Raw genomic sequence first — 22,254 nt, forward strand, 5'->3', positions numbered from 1 at the left:
CGATGGCTTTTAGGTAATGATCGATTATTAAGTGTTCTAAAATTATATGTACAAAAGGTTATTATTGTGAGCTATAACCCTCAAAAATTAACCCAATGTTTTTAGAGAAATTCTTTAATTAGCATATATATCTGAGGAGATTGGTATAAAAACTACATAAATACTAGATTTGAAAATTAACTTCATTTAGTATTTGTTCATATCTCATGATTTTCTTCAGGGATTAAATCATATTTATCAGTAGGATACTAAACCCACTACATTCCTTCCTGTCCTGCTGTTCTTTAATCTTCCCAGCCATGTTAAGGGATTTAGAAATCAGATCTCCATCCTCACGTAACTACCACAAGGCCCAGTGTGGGCTGAGGGAGGCCCTTCCTGTTGCTAATTGTACTGCAGGATACTGAAGCATAGACCACTGGCTGTTTAGCTGGCCCTGAGCTCCAGGGTTTTTTTTTGTTTTTTGTTTTTTTTTTTTTTTTTAAGATTCTATTTATTTATTTGACAGAGAGAGAGACACAGTGAGAGAGGGAACACAAGCAGCAGGAGCGGGAGAGGAAGAAGCAGGCTTCCCGCTGAGCAGGGAGCCAGATGCAGGGCTCAATCCCAGGACCCTGGGATCACGACCCAAGTAGAAGGCAGACACCTAACGACTGAGCCACCCAGGTGCCCCGAGCTCCAGGTTTATTCAGCTGCTCAGATGGGGAAAGTCACACAGTCAGGGAGATTTCCAGTTTGACCACATAGACAAAGCACTTTTATGTGCCCAGAAAGAGGAGTGGATAATGGTTACACAGATAATGGTGTATGACCATGTCAATTCCCAAGCACCTCTAAGAAGAACTTGTTCTCATAATGTGTTAAAAAACAAGGTCATAGAACAGTTGGTGCTAGAACAGGATTTACTGTGTGAACCGTGCTGTGAGATGTGATTTCGTATCAGTGTCTTTTCCAGCATGAACTATTTCTTTGATTTCATAGCAAGGATCATTAGAACTGTGTTAGGAGGGCTTTGTGCATATTGAAGCTGAGACTGAGGACCGAAACTTAAGTCTGACAGCTCATGCACACCTTACCTCCAAGCTTAAAAAACACTATTGAGGCTCTTATATGTCTCCTACGAAACATGGGACTCCTTCCTCTCTGCTCCTAAAAGTAGTCGATCATGCCTGCCACTTGTGGTTGCCACACCAGTGCCTGCCTGGCTAGCTGAGCGCAAATGATGACAAGCATTTTGACTCTGTATGTAAGCTAGGAGAATTGAATATGCACAGCAAGAATTCAGGTAACAGATAATAAAATAGTCAAGAGAAACAGGAAATAGAATGTGCATGGCAGAAATGCAAAAACTAGTCTCTGGTTAAGCCCTTTTATAGCAAGTGCTAAAATGAGAATTAGGGCCAAAGGACTAGAGCCTGGCTGAAGAGGCATTTTTGTGATAAAGCTGTAGTGTGTGTAGACTGCCCTCATCGTATTGTGCAGCTCACTGGTATGGGGCCCAAAGAGCCGGGGTCTGTTCCTGGGTCCACTATTATCCAGACAACACAACGAAGGGCTGAGAACACGGGCCTTGAAACAGACTGCCTGTGTTTAACCCCTGGCTTTTCCACTGCTTAGCTGTGTGAACTTAGGTAAGTTACTTGACCTCTCTGTGCCTCAGTTTTCTCATCTGTAAAATGGAGATCATCATCAGAGCATATAGAGTTGTTGAATCACTGTATACCTGAAACTAATGTAACACTGTGTGTTAATTATACTGGAATTAAAAAATTGTTTTAAAATCAGGCCAGACCCCAAGGATTGTTGTGAGGATGACAGGTATGGTAGATACAAAGCCATTGGAACACAGCCTGGCCAGAACAAGTACATGATTAACGTGAGCTATTATTACCTATGAAATGGGACTTGAAATTATAGATATAATTTATAATTATAAAATATAACTTATGTTACTTATATTATATATATGATTTATTATAGGGAATTAGCTCATGAAGTTGGAGGCTGTAAAGTCCCATGATCTTTGATCTGCAAGTTGGAGACAGAGGCAAGTTAGTGGTATATAGTGCAGTCTGAGTCTGAAGGCCTGAGAACCAGGGGAGCTGATGGTGTAATTTCCAAACTCAAAGGCAGGAAAAGACCAATGTCCCAGGTCAACAATCAGTTATAGAGAACAAATTCTCCTTTCTTCCACTTTTTGTTCTTTTCAGGCTCTCAATACATTGGATGATGCCAGACATACTGGGAAGGGCAGTCTGCTTTACTCAGTCTACCAATTTAAATGCTAGTCTCATCCAGAAACATCCTCACAGACACATTCAAAAATAATGCGTAGCCAAATATCTGGGCAACCCGTAATCCAATCAAGTCAACACATAAAATTAACCATCACATTGGTTTAGTCAGAAGTTGGCCGAGAGCAATGAGAAACTGAGATAGATCAGATTCCTCCCTGCAAAGTCATGAGAGTTAAGGCAGCTCAGCTACCTGCATTTGCCCATTTGTTCTTGCCCAGGGCCTGCTCAGAGGCTTCCTGACTCTCACTCACCTCTGGGTATTTGCAAGGAATTTGGGCAGTGACTTCCAGGAAGGCAGCAAAAATGGGAAAAAAAGATTGACAGGCAACAAGTTGCTTTTGAAACGCAGCCCCAGATGGGCATGTGTTCCTAAAAACTTTATGTAAGTCAAACTATATTTTAAATGTACTAAGACATTCTCAATATAAAGAAATCTGGTATATATTTTTTCAGACATAAATATCTATTACAAAGCCATGATGACTAGATTCCAGGACACCAACAAGTTAATAATAGCCTCTTAAATTGTTTTCTAGAAAAAAAAAGAATTTTAAAAAGAATTGTAAGGTACATCCCAATTTCAGAAACATTAACGTGGAGTAGGAGTGGGATTGGGATCCATCAAGAAATTGAGAATGCTGGTGACCACATAGAATAGAAAAAACAAGAGACACGGAGCTAGGGGCTTCTGTTTTGATCCTGTATCTACCTCTTGGGCAACAAACTTGACTCCCCTGGACCTCCAGCTTCTCGTGTATAGGATAAGGGTATAGAATTAGATGAGAGCTAAGGTCCCTGTCAGGGGCAAATTTAATTGGGATCTACATTTATTGATGTTTCTCTGGCTCAGTTCCTGAGAAGAGTTTCTTGGATAAAACTATCTGCTACCTGCTGTTTGTGCCTTTGTGAAGAGACGCTTTAATTTTCCTCCTGTTTCAAGTTTCCCAGTTGGGGTTTCAACTTTTGGAAATCAAAGGAAGATGGACCAGATAGCAGCAGCATCTTCCATCCCCCTCATTTTACCCCTGGCTTGGCAGAGCACCAGGGCGCCAGAGCCACGGGGTAGGGGCTGACAGTGCAGGTGGAATGGGCAGAGGCAGCTAAGTGGGCAGAGGTGAGCACATGCTGCCCAGCTTTGGCCTCTGCTTCTCCATCCCAGGTGGAACAACCCACTGGTGGACCTGTAATGACCCTTGTCTACAGATGATACTCACTATCATTTCCTTGCAGAGGAAGAAAAGCATGGGGTGGAGGGGGGTGTTCAAGAAGGAATAAACAAGCTGTTTTTGACTATTTACTTCCTGAAATGAGAAGTAAGATTTAATTGAGAGAGGTCAAAGATGGAAACAAAATGGGTAAATATGCTTATGCCTTCTCACGCCCCCATCATGGGGATTTTGAAGATTAAGTGTTGATATGAACCTGGCCTAGAGTTCCTTACCTCAGGGGAAGATCCAGTTTGGTGCCATACTTCTAGGGGGAGTAAGGTATTTTCCAAATTCCTTCTATTTCAAGTGATTATTATTTATGCAAAAGAAGTAGGTAGTTGGTTTCTTGTCATTATCATGGCTGTGATTCAGTGGTGTGCTGGGAAATATGCAAACCCTTGATTTGCAACATTTGCCAGGGCTGACTTCCAGCCACCCTGACATGAGGGCACTGACCTTGAAGTTGAGAAGAGAGTCAGAACAAGCCAGCTCCAGCACATCACCACTTATTGTTAGTTCTTTTGCTTTATGTCAGACTGGAGGAAGTGCCAGATTGCAAGTTTTCTAAAATTATTTAAGCCTGCAGCTGCAAAAAAAAAAAAAAAAAAAAAAAGATACAGAAATTTTTAGTGTAGAAATCATTAATGTACAACTCAATGAATTTTCACAAACTTATCACACCTGTGTAATTAGCAAAAATCAAGAAACAATATTATCAGCCCATGCCCCACACCTCCCCAGAAGCCTTCCCCATGCTCCCTTTCAGCCAACAGCCCCACCCGTCCCTGCCCAGGGTAACCAGTACCCTGCCTTGGAACAGCATGTTAATTTTGTCCGGTTTTGTGTTCCACATGAATGTACTCAGACAGCATGCCCTGCAGCATGGCGTCTTTAGCTGATCTTTATGTTCATTGGCTTCATTCACATTGTTGTATGTAGTTTTAGATCATTCCTTCTCAATTGTTTTATAGTATTTTATTTAAGGGATATTCCACAATTTATACGTTCTATCATTGGTGGGCATTTGGGCAGTTTCCAGGTTTTGGCTATGATGAGTGGGGCAGCTGTACACACTATAGAACATGTCTTTTGGTGCACAAATGTAAGCAGTTCTGTGGGTTATACCTCCAGGAGGGAGATTGCTGGGTCATGGAGTATGCACAAGCTCAGCCTTAGTACATGCCGCCAAATAGTGTTACCAAATGGTGGTGTCATAATACATTCCCCCGGTAGTACTCCTCATTGTCAGCAGCATTTGCTATGAATGGTTTTCATGTGAGCCATCCTGGTGGGTATACGGCAGCGCACGGTGTTGTGGTAACCAGTGGCAGTGAGCACATTTTCATACGTTTTCTGGTCCTCTGAATATCCTCTTTCATGTGGAGTCTAAGTAATTTGCCCACTTTTTCATTGAGTTGTCTGCCTTTTTCTTACTTGTGTTTTAGATCTCTTTTTTTACCCATAAATACTAAAAAAAAAAAAAGCCTTAATTCTGAAATAAAATAAGCTGCTCTTCCCTGTGGGCCAAGGGTAACTAATTAGAAAAGATTTGCCCCCTCTGTTTCCTCGTGTAATTTTTTTCTCAACGTAGAGTTTCTCCTACACTGTACATTGCTCTTTATGAAGTCTCTATCAGATTTTGTGCTTATTTCATAGCTTCACTTAGAAATATTATAAAGCAATTTGGGGGGAAAGGGTTTTTTTTTTTTTTAAGAACAAACAGTGCAAATGCAAATGCATTTTCAAAAGCGAACAATTCTTTCTTAAATGCAAGTAAGAGCTGTTCAAATAGTCTGTAAGAAAAAAAATAAATTGAAGCCTCAATTACCTCTAAAAAGTAATTCTGACTTCATATTAAATATGAATTTTAAAAGTTTCCAGAGGTAAGGCTTCATTTTCCTTTCTATTATCTCAATAGAAAAACCTTGTTGCTTATCTGTAAGTCCTTTTTTAAAAAACCATGTTCACTAAAAATTGAATTCCTCCTATGTATTGTGTGAGCTGTCTTATTTTTTAAATCCTTATTTAGATATGGGAGTGCAATCTATTCATCAAAAACTGATTCTATGGCAAGAATATAGAAAATGTTAAAGAATGGTTCACTATTTCAGAAATTAAGGAACTTTCCTTGGATGACCGAATGTGGGTCAAACATACCAAACAGTTTCTTCATAGAAGTCTAACTGCTTTACCTCCTTATTATTCTTTCTCATATAACAAAATAGAATAAAGTATTAAGACTACTATTTCAGGAGAGTTAAGTCTCCCCATGAAGAAGGGAAAAGAAATTTCCTGAGATGTTCCAGAAAGAATTGGGGATATCTTCAAAACCACCTGAAGGCTCAGGCAGATTGCCGCATAGGCTAGGCCTGACTGGTCCTGCCATGTGTGTCTTTTCACTGCACATAGCATGGACAGCCCAGAGCAAAACTGGGAAGAAGGGAAAATTTCCCCTCTGTGCATTCTGCTTCTCTCGTCCCTGTGCTGTCCCTTCGTGGTGCTTCCTCACATTACTGAGACCAGGATTGGCAAATATAAAGCACCTTGCCACCCCTCTGTTCTGGCCCATGGCAACCATCATCGTCAGTCGTGGCCCTTTTCCCAGTGAGTCCAGGTGTAACCCAAATGCAGCTCAGAATTCTTAACACAGCACACTAAGAGACCTGTACCAATCCATCAGAGGGGGCATTTAAGATGGTATCTACTTGGGGCGTGTGGGTGGCTCAGTCAGTTAAGCAATAAATAAGTTGGTTTTGGTTCAGGTCATAATCTCGGGGTTGTGAGATCGAGCCCCGCATGGGGCTCCGCACTGAGTGCAGTGTTTGCTTGAGATTCTCTCCCTCTCCCTCCCCCTCTGCTGCCCCCCCACTTGCATGAGCACACACTCTCTCAGATAAATAAATAAAAATCTTTTTAAAAATTTTAAAAAGATGATATCTACTTGCCATCACTTTCTTAGGCAATATGACTCTTACTCCATCTTTTGCAGCAGCCCCAAAGTGTAAATGTATTACTTTTCCCAAGATTATTTACATTACCTTATATGATGGTTCTTATTGTCTGAATCTCTGACTCATCATTTTCTATCCTGGTTCTGGACATCTTCCATCTCAACCAAAAAAAAAAAAGCCTAGGATTATGAGTCAAATGCCTAAAGGGACCAGATGATACAGGCAAGGTTTTCATATTTAGTCAAGGACAGCAGTAGCCTTCACCTTCAGAAAGAAATACACTGTCCCGGGCGCCTGGGTGGCTCAGTTGGTTAAGCGACTGCCTTTGGCTCAGGTCATGATCCTGGAGTCCCAGGATCGAGTCCTGCATTGGGCTCCCTGCTCGGCAGGGAGTCTGCTTCTCTCTCTGACCCTCCCCCCTCTCATGCTCTCTGTCTCTCATTCTCTCTCTCTCAAATAAATAAAAATAAAATCTAAAAAGAAAAAAAAATACACTGTCCCATCTTTCAAGTAACATGTGGCCTTTAGTCTACCTTTGGTTTATCCACTTTTGAAAAAGGTATACAGTTTATTTTCATTATTCAAGGTACTTATATTGTATAAAGTCACCAAGAACATTGAATTAGTGAATACTGAACCATTGCTCCTGTGGAAATTTAGGGTTAGGTTCCTGTGAGTTCTGGTCACATTTTTGACAATGATCAATATATAACCTTGTCTTATGTGCTTTTCTATTTATAGATTCCTTGTTTAATACATATTGTTAATTGGTTATCATTGAACTTATGGCCAACAGCACTATGACTCACACCTGAACGAAGCTTATCTAACACATATGTTTTCTCCATAAGGCACATCACAGCCTTCTTGCACTTAGGAACATCAGACAAAATTTAAACACTACACTTGGAGGTCATATTAAATAGCAAGATCACCAACAAAGCATATAAATGCAAAAACCATAGCACTAAATATACATGAAAAGGACAGTTGTTTATAAGTATGAGAGTTGACAGAAGAAGGCAGGGCATCTACCTCAGGTAGGATGTGTGCATTGGACCACTCAGATTTTTTCACTGCTCTGTACATGAATGACCATGAAAGTATTGTGAGTATTGATTTTCAGGTTACAAATGAATTTTAGGAAGTAGGCAAATGTACCAATGTGGAATCTGCGAATAATAAGGATCGATTGCATCATTGCACCATGAGGAAAATAATAGTAGGAAACACAAAGACAAATGGTGTCTGAGTTTGGTCTCCATGGTAAGAGAGAAAATGGGAGTCATGAGGCTGGCAAACCGAGGAAGGCGCAGTCAGTTACAGTCAGATATCATCCAGGAAAAATTGGGAGCCAGAGTTGGCACATCTTCCAAGAGAAGCCTGCCATCTGGATCATTTTAATGTGAACACTCCTGGTTTTAGATGTTGATTTAAATTAAAAACAACAGCACCATAGAACAAACTAAACACATCTCCTTATCTTGTCTGACTTGCCTGAGGGCCTCAGGTTTACAAATGCGTCCCTGTAGTCTGGAGCAGAGTTTCTCAATCTCAGCACTATTGACATTTTGGGCTGGGTAACTCTGTCGGAAGGTGGATGTCCTATGCTTTGTAGGACTTTGACAGCATCCCTGACCTCCGCTGTCTAGATGCCAATAGTGTATCTGTCTCACCACCTACCCCCAAGCTGTGACAACCAAAAATGCCTCCAGATATTGCCAAGTAGGCCCATAGGAGCCAAAATCACCCCCAGCTGAGAACCACTGGTCTAGACTGAGACAGATGGACCATATAAAGGCACTTCTTTTTTTTTTTTTTTAAGATTTTTTATTTATTTATTCATGAGAGACAGAGAGAGAGAGGCAGAGGGAGAAGCAGGCTCCCAAGGAGCAGAGAGCCCGATGTGGGACTCGATCCCAGGACCCTGGGATCATGACCGGAGCCGAAGGCAGACGCTTAACCATCTGAGCCACCCAGGCGCCCTATAAAGGCACTTCTGACTCAACTTTTTTTGTTCCTGAGACTGCCACTTTCCTGATTATCCAGGCCTAAATCTTCCAAATACTTGGATATCTCCCTTTCTCATATGGATTCCATTTCTAAACCTAGCAGTTCTTACATTCAACTCTCCCTTTATTACAAAAATCCTTACCTCAATCCCCTATGTCCTCCCATCTAGACTACTGAAATAGTCTCCTAATGGGGCACAATACCCTAGTCCACCCTTTCTATATTCCATCAGACCATCACTCCTAATTAATATTCCAAAACACTGGTTTTTTTTAATTTATCATGTTGTTAACTTCATACCATTCCAGCCCTCATCGAAAATGTTAAACAGTGCTTCTTTTAACAGAAATCATTGCTAAGCACCCAACAACTCCTGTAAGAGCTTATCAGAAAAGGCATGGAAATATGGCAATAGAATCAACAGGGGTTCTAGAATGCCAGGAACCCTGGACTAAGCCTTGGCTCCATCACAAGCTAGCTTCTTCTTCTTTTTATTTTATTTATTTATTTGACAGAGAGATAGAGAGAGAGCACAAGTAGTCAGAGTGGCAGGCAAAGGGAGAGGGAGAAGCAGGCTCTCCGCTGAGCAGTGAGCCCAATGCGGGGCTCAATCCCAGGGCCCTAGGATCGTGACCTGAGCTGAAGGCAGACGCTTAACCGACTGAGCCACTCAGGAGCCCCTGGGCTAGCTTCTTCTAATTCCTCCTCTTCTAATTCTACCCAACTTCCCATCCTTTCTATCCCTCTCAACTCACAACCCACCCGTGGTGGTAGAACAGTGACTGGCTAAGTGCTTGGGTTTTGAGATATGCAAACTAGGGTTAAAATTCTCAAGAAGTTCATTAACCTTTCTGAGTCTCATTTTTGTCATCTGTAAAATGGGAATTAAACATAATACATACCAGGTTGTTATGAGACTTAACTAATATTTTCCATGTAAAATACTATAAGCCTATTATAGGCGCACAGGAAGCTCTTAATAAATGTCACATGGTATTTATTCTTATTGTACCTTCCTCTTGTGAGATCTTATTAATCTTACCACTTATGCTGCCTATTTGACATCTCACATATATTGACTTTATTTTATGTGTATGTGCGCATACATGCATGTACACACACACATATACACATAAACTCTCCTTATTTATTTTTTTAAGTAGGCTCCACATCCAGTGTGGAGCCCAATGCAGGGCTTGAACTCACGACCTGAGATCAAGACCTGAGCTGAGATCAAGAGTTGGATGCTTAACTGACTGATCCACCCAGGCGCCCTTAAACTCTCTTTATTTTTTTTAACTAGAGTTGTGCTTATTGGGGGTCAGAACCCTGTGTTTACTTCTTCTTAATCCTCATGATCCTAGCATAGTGCTAAAAAAATAGCTGACCCTCAGTAAATACTAGTCCAGCTCTCAAGATGGGGTCTTTAGACCATCTGCTGGGAACTTGTTAAAAATGCAAATTCTTGGGTGTCACTCCAGACTTATGCTTCAGAAATTCTGGAAGTGGGGCCCAGCAAACTGTATTTTAACAAGCCCTCTAGGTGATTTTGATGTACAATAAATTTTGATTATCACTTAAACTTCAACTCATTTACTCAGCAAGTATTGAACACCTACCATTGTCAGTAACTTTTAGGAATTGGGGAGACAGCAATAAATAAGAGTATCTCTGCTGTCATGAGGCTTACATTCTGTTGGAAGAAAGAGACATAACACAAACTCAAATAAATAATATATTTTCAGATAAGGGCAGGTGCTAAGAATAAAATAGTAAAATGAGATGGAGAGCAATTGGAAAGAGGCAGTGAATAAGGAATGGTTTGTGCCTAGTTTTGGATGCTCTCCAATGCCTTCAAATACGTTTTTTTCTTTTTTTTTTTTTAAGATTTTATTTATTTAGAGTGTGTGTGTGTGTGTATGCGTGTGCACGCTTGCGCACGCGCGCACAAGCAGGAGAAGGGGCAGAGGGAGAAGGAGAATATCAAGCATCCTCTGTGCTGAGCACGGAGCCTGATGCAGGGCTCAATTTCAGGACACTGACATCATGACCTGAGCCGAAATCCAGAGTTGGACACTCAACTGACTGAGCTACCCAGCTGCCCCTCAAATACTTTTTAAATACACATTTTTCCTGTGGTTTATAACTGATACTTGTACAAGGGTTATTTCAATAAAAGCTATTCCACAATTAGCAAAGCTGGCAATTCTATTGGTTTTGTTTTTTTTAATGCAATTGCTGGCATACAAACAAAAATTGAGACATATGAAGAATCAAGAAAACATGACCACGGTCAAGACAGGAAGCAGTCAACATAGCAGACACAAAGATGGCACAGATACTAACATCATCAGGGATTTCAAAATAAGTATGATAAGCATATTACAAGATTTAGTAGAAAAGTTGGATAACATACACAAACAGATGAGTAATTTCAGCAGAGAGAGGGAAATCATAAAAAAATATATATAAATATTGGAAATGGAAAGTACTATTATCGTAAGTGAAGGATTTATTAACTGGACTTAATAACAGACTAGACAGTAGAAGAACCAGTGAACCCGAAGAAGTAATCATCTGAACTATAACACTAAGAGGAAAAATAAGGGAAAGCAAACAAACACACGAAAATCCAAAACAGAGGGTCTGAAATTTGTGGAATAATATTATATGACCTAACATACATATTGCCAAGCCCCAGAATAGTGGAGAAGGGGAATGCAACAGAAGAAATATTTGGAGAGATAATGCCTGTGAATTTCCCAAATTTGAAGAGTTGTTTCAACCCATGGATCCAAAAAGACTAACAGAAGCCTAAGTAGGATAAATGATGCTAAAACAACTGGCTACTGTATGCAAAAATAAATTAGATAGATAGATGATAGATAGATAGATAGATAGATAGATAGATAGATAGATAGATAGATAGATAAAAACAATGCAAACCTAAAGTCTTATATCAATCTATATACAAATAATAATTTGAATTGAATCATAGACCTAACAGTATACATTAGAATCGTAAAGCTGCTAAAAGACATAGGAGAATGTATAGTCAGTTTGGAAAGAGCAAAAATTTCTTAGAGAGGACACAAAAAGTGTTAACCATAAAGGAAAAAAATATATAAATTAACTTCATCAAAATTTTGAAATTCTTACAAATCAAAAGGCACCAAGACACAGACTAGGAAAAAATAAAATGTGTGTCAAAGAACTTGAATCTGGCATATATATTACTGTAATAAAAAACAAACAATCCAATTTAAAAATGACAAGACTTGAGGGAGATATAGATTTCCAGTTATGGAAGGAATAAGTCACAGTAATAAAAGGCACGGCATAATGAATACAGCCAACAACATTGTAAAAGCGTTGTAATGGGACAGATGTTAGGTACACTTGTGGTGAACACAGCATAATGTACAAGCTTATTAAATCACTAAGCTGTACACCAGAAACTAGTGTAACATTGTGTGTCAACTATACTCAAATAAAAATGATAATAGTTGAGCAGACACTTTACAAAAGAAATAGGAATGGCAAGCTCACAAAAAGGTGTTCAACATCATTAATCATTCAAGTAAGTGTGAATTAAAACCACAGTAAGATACCATTTTATATTATACATTAAATTTTCTGTCATATTTATATAATTTTTTATTAAAAGACTAACAATACCAAATATTAGCAACATTATGAAGCAACTAGAACTTTCATCCACTGCTGGTAGAAGAATAACTTGACTTTTGGAAAACTGGCTAATTTCTTGTAAAGTTAACCATTTATCTATGCTATGAATCAACAGTACTACTCTTAGGTAATTACCCCAGAGAAACATATGTCCGCAAAAGGCTTGTACAAGAATGTTCATGGTAGTCATACTCCTAATAGCTTAAAACTGTAAACAACTCAAATATCTATAAATAGGACCATGGATAGACAAATTGTGGAAAATCTACATAATGGAATGCTACTCAGCAATACAAAGGGATGAACTCGTGGTACATATGAATGAATCTCAAAAACTTTATGTTGAGTAAAAGCAGTTGACACAAAAGAACACATACTGTATGGTTCTATAAAAATAGAAAAAGTATGATATATGCAGAGAATGCTCTGATGTTGACCTCAGAGTACTGAGGGGGTAAAGAGGTCAACTAGATAGTAACAGGAAGATGGGCCAATATAGGGTAGTCTAAGGGAGTGAGAATTGACCAAACAAAATAATAGTATTTAGATTCTTGATAGATAAATAATATGATGAAAATGTTTCTGAAATATTGTCTTCACAAGTGCAGTTTGACTTATAGAATGAAGAAACAGAAAGGTAGAAAACCCATCACAAATTCTGATGTGTTCTAGGCAGGAGGAGGTGATTCTTCTGTGTATTCTGCTTTGATGGAATTCTTTTTGAATGAAAGGCCTATAAAAATCTTCAAGTTATGATAAAACATTTCTTTTACAAAATTTATTTCATATTTTCCACTTACTGTGTTATTTGGAACCTGGTTTTATGGCTTTGCCAGTAACCGATATTCTACAGAAGCTACATTGAAGGTTTAGATATTCAAAGCCATAGTAAAGGAATAGGGCTGTATTTTTTTCCCATTCTGTTCATTGTGCCCCCAATTCTATGCCTCCAATTTGAATATTGGTGAACAAAATTAAAAGTAAATGTTGAAAAATATATCATGTGGGGTACCTGGGTGGCTCAGTTGGTTAAGTATCTGACTCTTGGTTTTGGTTCAGGTCATGATCTCATGGGTCAGGATCTCAGCCCACTTGCAGGCTCCATGCTCAGCAGGGAGTTGGCTTGATTCTTTCCCTCTTCCTCTCCCCCTCCTCATGCTTTGTCTGTCTCTCTCTTTCTCTCTCTCTCTCTGTCTCTCTCTCTGGGATAAATAAATACATCTTTAAAAAAAAGAAAAGAAAAATATGTCGTGTGTATTTTTAACAGATAGCCTGTATTTTCTATTAATAATGAGGGCACCTGGGTAATTGCTATGCTCTGCTATGCCACAATGGCTGTTTCTGTAGAAATTAATTCCAAAGTCCTGTGGTAACCATGGTAACATGAGGCAAAGTTGTAGAAGTGGTGTTTAGGGAAAATGAAAAATCTGCCCTTCCTCTGCTCTCTGATCTTCTATGTTCCACTGTTTTTCTCCTTGGAGGAAAGAGTTGATTTCCCAAGAACCACCATGGGGAGGAGGCAGGGATTTGTGCTGATATTAGGCTGGTCCTAGGCCTGGCCAACTAAGCCTCCAATTCATCAGTTCTTTCTTTACAGACATATTCTGACCTGCCCTAGAGAACATGGAGAACTGTGTAGTCAGCCCAAGGGTTCCTGAATCCTTGTGTATTACTACAGTCTCTGAAGAAAAATGCAAATGATCCCAAGAGAATTCTTCCTTATATGTGGAGAGCTAAGAATATAACCTATTTCAGCTTCTGAATCAGCAATATTTTTCTTATTCTTCAAGCATCTTATAACAAATCCCATCCAAAATCCTCAGGACATTTGTCATTCTGACTTGGTGTGAGAAAGACACACCACATGCAGCTGACTTGAAGTGGCTTCCACAAGATAGAAATTTCTTTCTTTCAGGTAAGAGTCTGAGCTGAGTGTATCTGTTCTGCTGAAGCAGTCATTGGGAATGCAGGTGCCTTTGGTCTTGTTGCCATCCTCCTTGTGTCTCAGGTTGGCTCACCACCCTACCTTCATTCTCACCACCGCAATGGGAAAAGGCAAAAGGAGGGCACGTTCTGGAGGATGCCTTCCCCTCACATCAAGTGGCCAGAGTTTTTCTAGGACCACACTCAGCAGCAAGAGAGGCTAAGAAATGCAGTCTTTATTCTGGTAGAGAGGATTTACACGAAGCTGAATCGATAACCTAACTAATACATATATGATCTCAGTTGGTCTTCCCAACCAGTAACGTTGAAGGAGTAGGCAAGGCAGAAATAACTCTTTCCTTTCTGCGGGTGCCAGGCTCCCAGCCCCTGCATATTCACTCAGGAGTACTCAGGTATTAAGTAGTTATGTCTAGACTAGACTCTGGTTTGAGCTCCGAGTTCCAGTGCATGACCATGTTGTGCTGTAAGGCTGGGACATTCTCAGGCTACTGTGCTAGCCAAGGTCCCTGGATTACCAGAGGCTTTTTTTTTTTTTAATTTTCACTTGTTTTTCAGTCTCTTTACTGACAGACTCTCAGCTGTTGCCTCTTCTGTAATCTTTTTATAGAAGTGTTACCTTCAATAAGTTGTACACTTAGAAAGTAAATAAACAAGGTTGTTAGAATTTAATTTAAAATCATAGTAAATCGGCTTGGCATCAGAGCCCAAAGTTCTCTCCTTTGAGTAACTTATCTTTAAGTGGTCCTTAGTGGATGAACTTGGGTATCAACTTGGCTCCTCAGGCATCATTTCCACTGACCTCTTCTTCCTTACTTCAATTCCAGAGAGAAGGTTTAGTCTTATACAAATGTTTTAGTCTCAAAAGAATTTTTTAACTTATAGATTTTGAAAGCTTGGCCTATTTTTTAAGTAAATAGAGTACATTACTAGAAGAAAGATGAATAAATCAGATTAAAAGATCATGATTTTGATTTTATAACAAAAATAAAACATGATTTTCTTACCTTCTGAAAACTGCCAATGTACAATGCTACTCTGCCTGTGGATGTCATATTTTTAGTGTGTCAAACAGTAGATAGGCAGATTTTAAAGGTGAAAAAAAATCTAAGAAAATTTTTCAAAAATAACAAAGCGGTCTTTTAAATTGAGTGTTTTATTTTAGCAGATACAGTATTACTGTAAAAGGGAAGCTCTTTTTAATAATATCAATTGTGATGACTTCAAGAAAACAAATCCTTTCATCCATAAGAGGAAATAGTATGACTTTCATTATAATCATCATCACTGAAGATAACTAAAGGAATATTTAATTTGTAAACATTTGTAAATTTCTTTGGGTTATTTTCGAAGACAGAAACATTTTAATTCTGTAAAAAGAGAAACACTCCTGATAATTAGGCAGTATTAGAACAATTCATTAGCTAAGTAATTGCTGCCATGGCCACCCAAGTAATTTGCTTCCCATTGAAAGTGTGAGCAGCAATTTCTACCAAAGGGTGATGGGGTTTTTAGAGTATGGCATCAGTAGTGAGGTGGATAGAATATGTCTGACACCTCATGCTGCCTATCCAAATGCTCCAGAAAGTAAAAGGCTCCGGAATGGTTGTGTTAATGAATGCGAGATGGGTTCATTATTCATTCTCTTATCTGATAGGCAGAAGCTAAGCCATGCCATGCCAGATGAATGTTAACAGGTACAAGATATTGCCTTGAATCTCTCACCTTAATAAATATTTGCTTCCTGATCCCAGAAGCAGGACACACTGACCTTTGATTTGAAGGAGGTAAGGGAGAAGCTTGGGCAAATTGTATTCCATATGACAAGACAGCAGTGATAGAGGAAACAAAGAAATGAAAAGAAAATAACCGGTTGCCACAAAGATCAAGATCTTGGACCAGTTGCAGTTAAGATCCCAGAATTGTGAAATTGGAAAGAAGGATAATGGCATAAAAAAGCAAAATACTGCAATAGCCTTTTTTGATGGTTCGCTGAGCTGTTGATCCAAACAAACTGCCTGGGTTGTCTGTTTTGTATTCAGAGTGCTTTGCTCTCTGATGGATAGCTTGCTGTGCACATGTGAGGTGACATTTCCAAGCTGCCTGAAAAATGTTAGACTCATTTGTTTAATGTCAAAGTTTTATATGTGAGATTATGAGATCTAGGATTTAGAGTGTAGCATGTCTGGTGTTGGTAATTATTTCATGATGAGTTTGTTTATTGTTTTATTGTTAGAGATTCAGCTTTGGATTTAGGTAGGATGGTTGCAAACTATGCATTTGTATTGAATTAATGTATTACGTGCTGGACCAAAGGCTAACAAAGAATTTGATATTTTTTAAATAGTTAAAACCTAAAAAATGCCAATTAATGTTTTTCAGTCCATTGCATGGTAAAGATTCACTAACTATAAAACTAATTTCTAATTAGAGAGGTTTTAATACTTCTGGAATCTTCTAACTTCTTAGCTGGATCAAGGACTATGAATGCATAAGCATAATTTTTGCCTCATTGTAAAGATTTGCTTTTCCATATCTGCAATAAATAGAAGTGAACAAAAGATCAGAGACCTGAAAGGAGTATTGAGTAGTGAGGTGGGATTTTGAACATACAATTTATAATTTATACATCCTAATATATAATTTATGCATACCAATGAAAGTTATCCCCTAAGGCAGAGGAGTACCATAATTAAGCTTTTCAGGGTTGTCTAAAACTATTTATGAATAATAGTTGAATTCTCATGAATTTATGTATCTAGTAAAAGTTAAATATTACAATTTCAAATTTGTACCAGTTATATTGTATTCATTGATTCTAAGATGTACATTCTATTAGCTTCCTAGCCCTGCTATAACAAATTATACAAACTTAGTGGCTTGAACCCACACAAATATATAATCTTTTATAGTTCTCTAGGTTAGAAGTCTGATACAGGTCTCTCTGCGCTGAAGTCCAGGTGGCAGCAGGGCTGCATTCCTTTCTAAAGGCTATAGGGGAAATCCATTTGTTTGCCTTTTCTAGCTTCTAAAGGCCATTCACATTTCTGACTCATAGCCCTTTCCTCTAACTTCAAAGCTAGCAACATTTCTTCTCTCTAACCATTCTTCTGTAATCACAGCTCCCTCTGACATTTCTACCCATCTTCTATTTTAAGGACCCTTGTGATTACATTGTGATTATGATCCGGGATAATCTCCCCATCTGCTGATTAGCAACCTTAAATCCATCTGCAACCTTAATTTCCTTTGCCATGTAACCTAACATATTCATGCATTCTAGGGATCCAGATGTGGACATACTTGGGGGCCGTTGTTCTGCCTACCACATCTTATTTTTCACATTTTATCATCTCTACGAACAGGGTACATCTTACAATCAATGTGGTAAGAAGATATTGCTTCTTAGTTTAATTGGCAATTCTTTTATTTCTTATCAGAACATAAAATAATGATGTTTCTTACAATTGATGGCATTTAGACTTAATGAAATAACTTACTGTAGCTTCACAGTAATAAACTAAATCAGTGTAAGTAAGATTCAATTCTTTCTCTTCTGTGTGAGTCATAAGTCATACTCTCAGAATGATGTCAAAATGATTTCTAGAGGGCGCCTGGGTGGCTCAGTTGGTTAAGCGACTGCCTTCGGCTCAGGTCATGATCCTGGAGTCCCTGGATCGAGTCTCGCATCGGGCTTCCTGCTCGGCAGGGAGTCTGCTTCATCCTCTGACCCTATCCCCTCTCAGGTGTTCTCTCTCTCTCATTCTCTCTCTCTCAAATAAATAAATAAAATCTTTAAAAAAAATGATTTCTAGAGAAAGATGAATAAATTCTGTGATCATCTCTGGATTTCAGTTGCCAAATTTTAAAATAATGAATTTTTAAAATTATTCAGGTTGGCCATTCATCTATCTTTAGAGATGGTAGCTGATTAAATCGACAATTTCCTTTGTTAAAGATTATAAGATAGCTGAACCTTATAGACTCTTCCTTGACCGTAAATATTTCCTTTACATTTTATAGTCTTTATGTTTGGATGATAATGTAAGCCCTACCATCCATAAGAATACCTGTTCTGATCAGTTGTGTGTCTGAGGCACTCCCAAAGAGCATGAAGTGTGCACTACAAACTGAGTGTTGAATGAACTTTTCCACATTTGAATTGAAGCGTCTCCTGTTGTCAGTGTGCACTGTGTATCACTTCCCCATCATCACACACACACACACACACACACACACACACACCCATACCCCTCCAGAAAGACTCAACTCTTTTTAAAAGAAAGTACTGAGAGAAGCAGAGGATTACCCTTAAGACCTTGGGAGCAGATGAGTATTTATTAACTTGACTCATCCTAGGACTCTTAGCAGTCTGATACATACTAAGAGAGTACCTAAAATAAGCTTATCTTATCATTAATAAAACATTTCAGAAATATGAAGTAGCACTGCTTTGCACAAGGCATTTTTCAAGATCTTTCTTGATTCTGAGTTTTGTTTTCTTTTTTTTTTTTGCTCGAAAGATACTAAAATGACATGTTCCATCTGTCAGTGTCAGAAATGAGGTATGGGGCTTGTATGGTGCACCAGTAAAGTGGTGTGACCTGCCCAGCCCTAACCCTCCACAGGTGGAGTTCATAGGCAATAGTGTCTGTATCTGGAGTCTAAAATGAGGGCTGAAGAAATCTACTTATGTAACAGAGTCTGAGTGCATAGTGGCAGCAACTAAACTGAGTGTCGCAATGTTGGCAACCTCTCTGCCTACACCAAAACCCCTACTTTGAAATCAAGGACTCATATCATTGAAGAGTGATGATATGTCAGTTCAATGGTGTGCTTCAGGCAATCCAAATCATTGTCTCCTTCCCCTTCAGAATCAAATCTGTAGGGATTAAATACAAATTAAATGTTGCTAATAGCAACAGTGGCCAAAATACTAAAGGATGAGGCTGTTGATGATCACATTTAATTCCCAGGAGAAAAGGAATTCCAGCAGACACACAATAGGGGGTAAAAATGTTTTGAGGAGTTGTTATTAACTAAAAAGTAATTTCTAATCTTGTTTACAGACCTTGGCTCTTTTGTGATTTTTCAAGGGTCTCTTCAAGTGTTAGGGAGTTGGCAGTTTGCTTTACAGGATTTATAGGTCTTTTTTTCACCATATTAATGATTTTGGAAAAATATATATTGTAAGAATTAATTTAATGCCAAGCCAGATAAGGATATTAGTAGAATTCAGTAGCTGGATCATTGTGACTATGATATAAAAGACTTTAAGTATGGATTGTCTGACTGCCATCTTTTTCTTCAGGGAGCCCACGTTTATACCTCACTAACAATCCAAGTTTAGGGTGATTTAGCTATTTGCATTATACTTCTCTGCCAAGTACACCCCACTAGCAAATTAAGTGAATGCATCTCTTCCTGGGTGCTTTGTGTAAAAATCTCTGATCTTCCAATCCCAATGTGCAACAGAGACCTGCCAGGCAAGATTTGCCTGCCCCCACCCCACCCAACCCAAATTCCTCTTTGATCTTTTCTCCACAGTGGTGGTTTGGCTAAGAGCATCATGTTCCTCTGAGTGGCGTTGGGCAGGACAATGAGGGATGGGTTGAGATAAGAATAACTGAGAGAAGGACAGGGAGCCAAGAGGAGTGAAGGAAGAGATAGAGCTAGAGAGAGAGACATTAAAGAGAGAACAAGGATGGAAGAGAAGAAATAAAGAAATAGGAGGAAAGAGAAGAAATACATAAAATTTTTAGGGACAAAGAGGGTTTCCTTTGTTATCTGGTTATGATCATTTTTTTAAACTGGTAAATCAGAGCATATCAATTCCTCACTAAAAATACTCCAATGACTTTCCATCAAACTTAAAATTAAATCCAAGATCCTTACCATAATCTACAAAGCTTTACATGATCTTACTCTTAGGCACCACTTGGTAACTAAAAACAATTCATTATCTCTCACAGTTTCTGTGGGTCAGGAATCAGGAGTGGCCTATAATTCTGGCTGAGAGTCTCTCCTGAGATTGCAGTCAGTTGTTATCTGGTGCCAAAGGCATCGTAAGATTTGGGTAGGGTTGGAGAATCCATTCCCAAGGAGACTCATACATATGGCTAACAAGTTAGTGCTGGCTGTTTACACAAAGCTTCTGTTCATCTCCACATAGGTCTCTCCAGGTAGGTCAGGCTCCCTTACAAGCTGGCAGCTGAGTTCCAGTGGTAAGCATCTATGGAAAGAAAGAGGAAAGGAAAAGGGAAAAGAGAGAGGGAGGGAGGAGAGAAGGGGGGAGATGGAGAGGAAGAGAGAGAACAAGAGGGAGAGAGAGAGACTGAGATTGGAAACCAGGCAGAAGTTTTCCCTTTTTTATGAGCCTTGGAAGGTCCATAAGATCACCTCTGTCATACTCCAAGAGCCTCTCCAGACTCCATGGATTCCTTCTCTTGGAGGATCATATTGTTCGAAGTATATCTAGGAAGAGATAAATACATAGATATGGCCAACTTTAGAAAAAATAGTCTTCCAGGGGGAAGATTTCCTATGGTTAAGTGGTTATAACTCTTTTATATAACTGGTAAATCAGATCATATCAATCTCTCCAATGGCTTCTTATCAATTACTTCCAAAATTTCTTACCTACAAAGCCTTATATGACCTACAAAGCCTTACTTCGGAGTGAACCCCTTTCCTACCACACCCTACCCCCTTCCAGCCACTCTCTTTTCACCACTTCTCACACTTATCAAGCTCATTCCATCTGCCTGGATTAGTTTTTCTCCCAGATATTCACATGATTTGCTTTCTTGCTTCATTCAGGTTTCTGATTAAAAGGTGCCTTTTGAGAAAAGTTTCCCAGTGACCCCACACTACCTAGTGTGCTCACGCACACACTGTCTTTCTTTCTCTCTCCCTCACTTTCCCCTTACCCTGCTCTATTTTTCTTCAAGGCACCTATCACTAAAGGAAAGAACTCGTTTTGTTCAGTGCATGAAACAGCGTCCACCCCAGAGTAAGTGCTCAGTGTGTGTGTGTGTGTGTGTGTGTGTGTTGAATGAGTGGATGAAGAAACAAACTGATAGTAACTCTTTCTGAAGGCCATTCCCAGGTGGCTCTGACCAGCGGTGGAAGCACCGCTGTGAATGTGTCTGGGAGGATTAGGCAGGGCAGGACTCCAATGCATGCACAGATTCTAGCTGCCAAGAAGCATTGACATTACTGCAACTCATAATGGGACCTGCTATCATCTTTTCAATCTCGATGAATGAATAAGAAAGGCCCATGATGGCACTCACATAAACTATGTTAATGCAAATAAGACAAAGATGGGATGACTTTTAATCTGTGGGTTCAGAATCCAACCCAGCAATTTGTTTTTTAATTTGTTTGTCATTTATGCCAAAATCAACAGTCTTTGAGGCTTTTTGAAATGGTGGAGTGCTATCTTAATGATGCTATATCAAAGGATTAAAACTTCAGGGTAAATAGAATTCTGTAATAGATTTTAAAGGCAGGCTTGCCTTGCATATCACTGGGTCCAAGGCAAATTGTCCTGCTAATGAGATGACAGGTCAGACCTTTTCTGAAAGCCAGCAGCATACAATCAAGATTAATGCCCATGCTTGCTAATTTAAGAAATTTAGCAACAACTTCATCAGCGATGGCTGTGCTTGCTATGGGAAGCAGAGAAAGCACCAAGGCATCTCTGGACCATGTCTCCTCACTGCCCCGCTATAGCCATGCTGAACTGCTCACCATTCCTGGCCAAGCCAGGCCGTCTTACACCTCCATGCCTTTGCTCACTGTGTTCCCTGTTTGGGGAATGCTACAACTATTGAGCTTACCTCCTCTCTGAAGCCTTTCTTAACCCACACCCACTTCAAAGTGGAACCAGTTACTTCCTTCTCTTGACTTCACGGTACCCTGTACGCACACTTCTCACAGAACTATAACACTTTTTTACATTTAACATTTTGCATGCCTGCCCTTTCCTGGATCACCAGGATCTTGAAGGCAGAGTCTGGGTCTTATTGGTCTTGTTGTATCTCCACCAAGAAGCCAATGATTTTTGCATAGGACACATTCAACAGGAAGATTTGCTAGATAGATAGATAGATAGATAGATAGATAGATAGATAGATAGATAGATAGATA

At 39.2% G+C, this 22,254-nt stretch overlaps 1 protein-coding gene and 1 long non-coding RNA gene across 7 annotated transcripts in view; one reads left to right on the forward strand and one right to left on the reverse strand.

The window, feature by feature from the left end:
• The window catches only part of TRIM9 (tripartite motif containing 9), a 109,352-nt gene that overhangs the window by 15,730 nt on the left and 71,368 nt on the right, over positions 1-22,254 (forward strand). The gene's annotated exons all lie outside the window — the stretch shown is intronic.
• LOC118002031 overlaps positions 20,497-22,254 on the reverse strand; it is a 9,051-nt gene continuing 7,293 nt past the window's right edge. For both annotated transcript variants that reach the window (XR_004676924.1, XR_004676923.1), the window contains exon 4: positions 20,497-20,574. This is a non-coding gene — a long non-coding RNA (uncharacterized LOC118002031). The remainder of the gene's footprint in view (positions 20,575-22,254) is intronic.

The sequence above is a fragment of the Mirounga leonina genome, unplaced genomic scaffold (assembly GCF_011800145.1).
Source record: "Mirounga leonina isolate KUSES-001 unplaced genomic scaffold, KU_Mleo_1.0 Mir_82, whole genome shotgun sequence".
NCBI lineage: Eukaryota > Metazoa > Chordata > Mammalia > Carnivora > Phocidae > Mirounga > Mirounga leonina.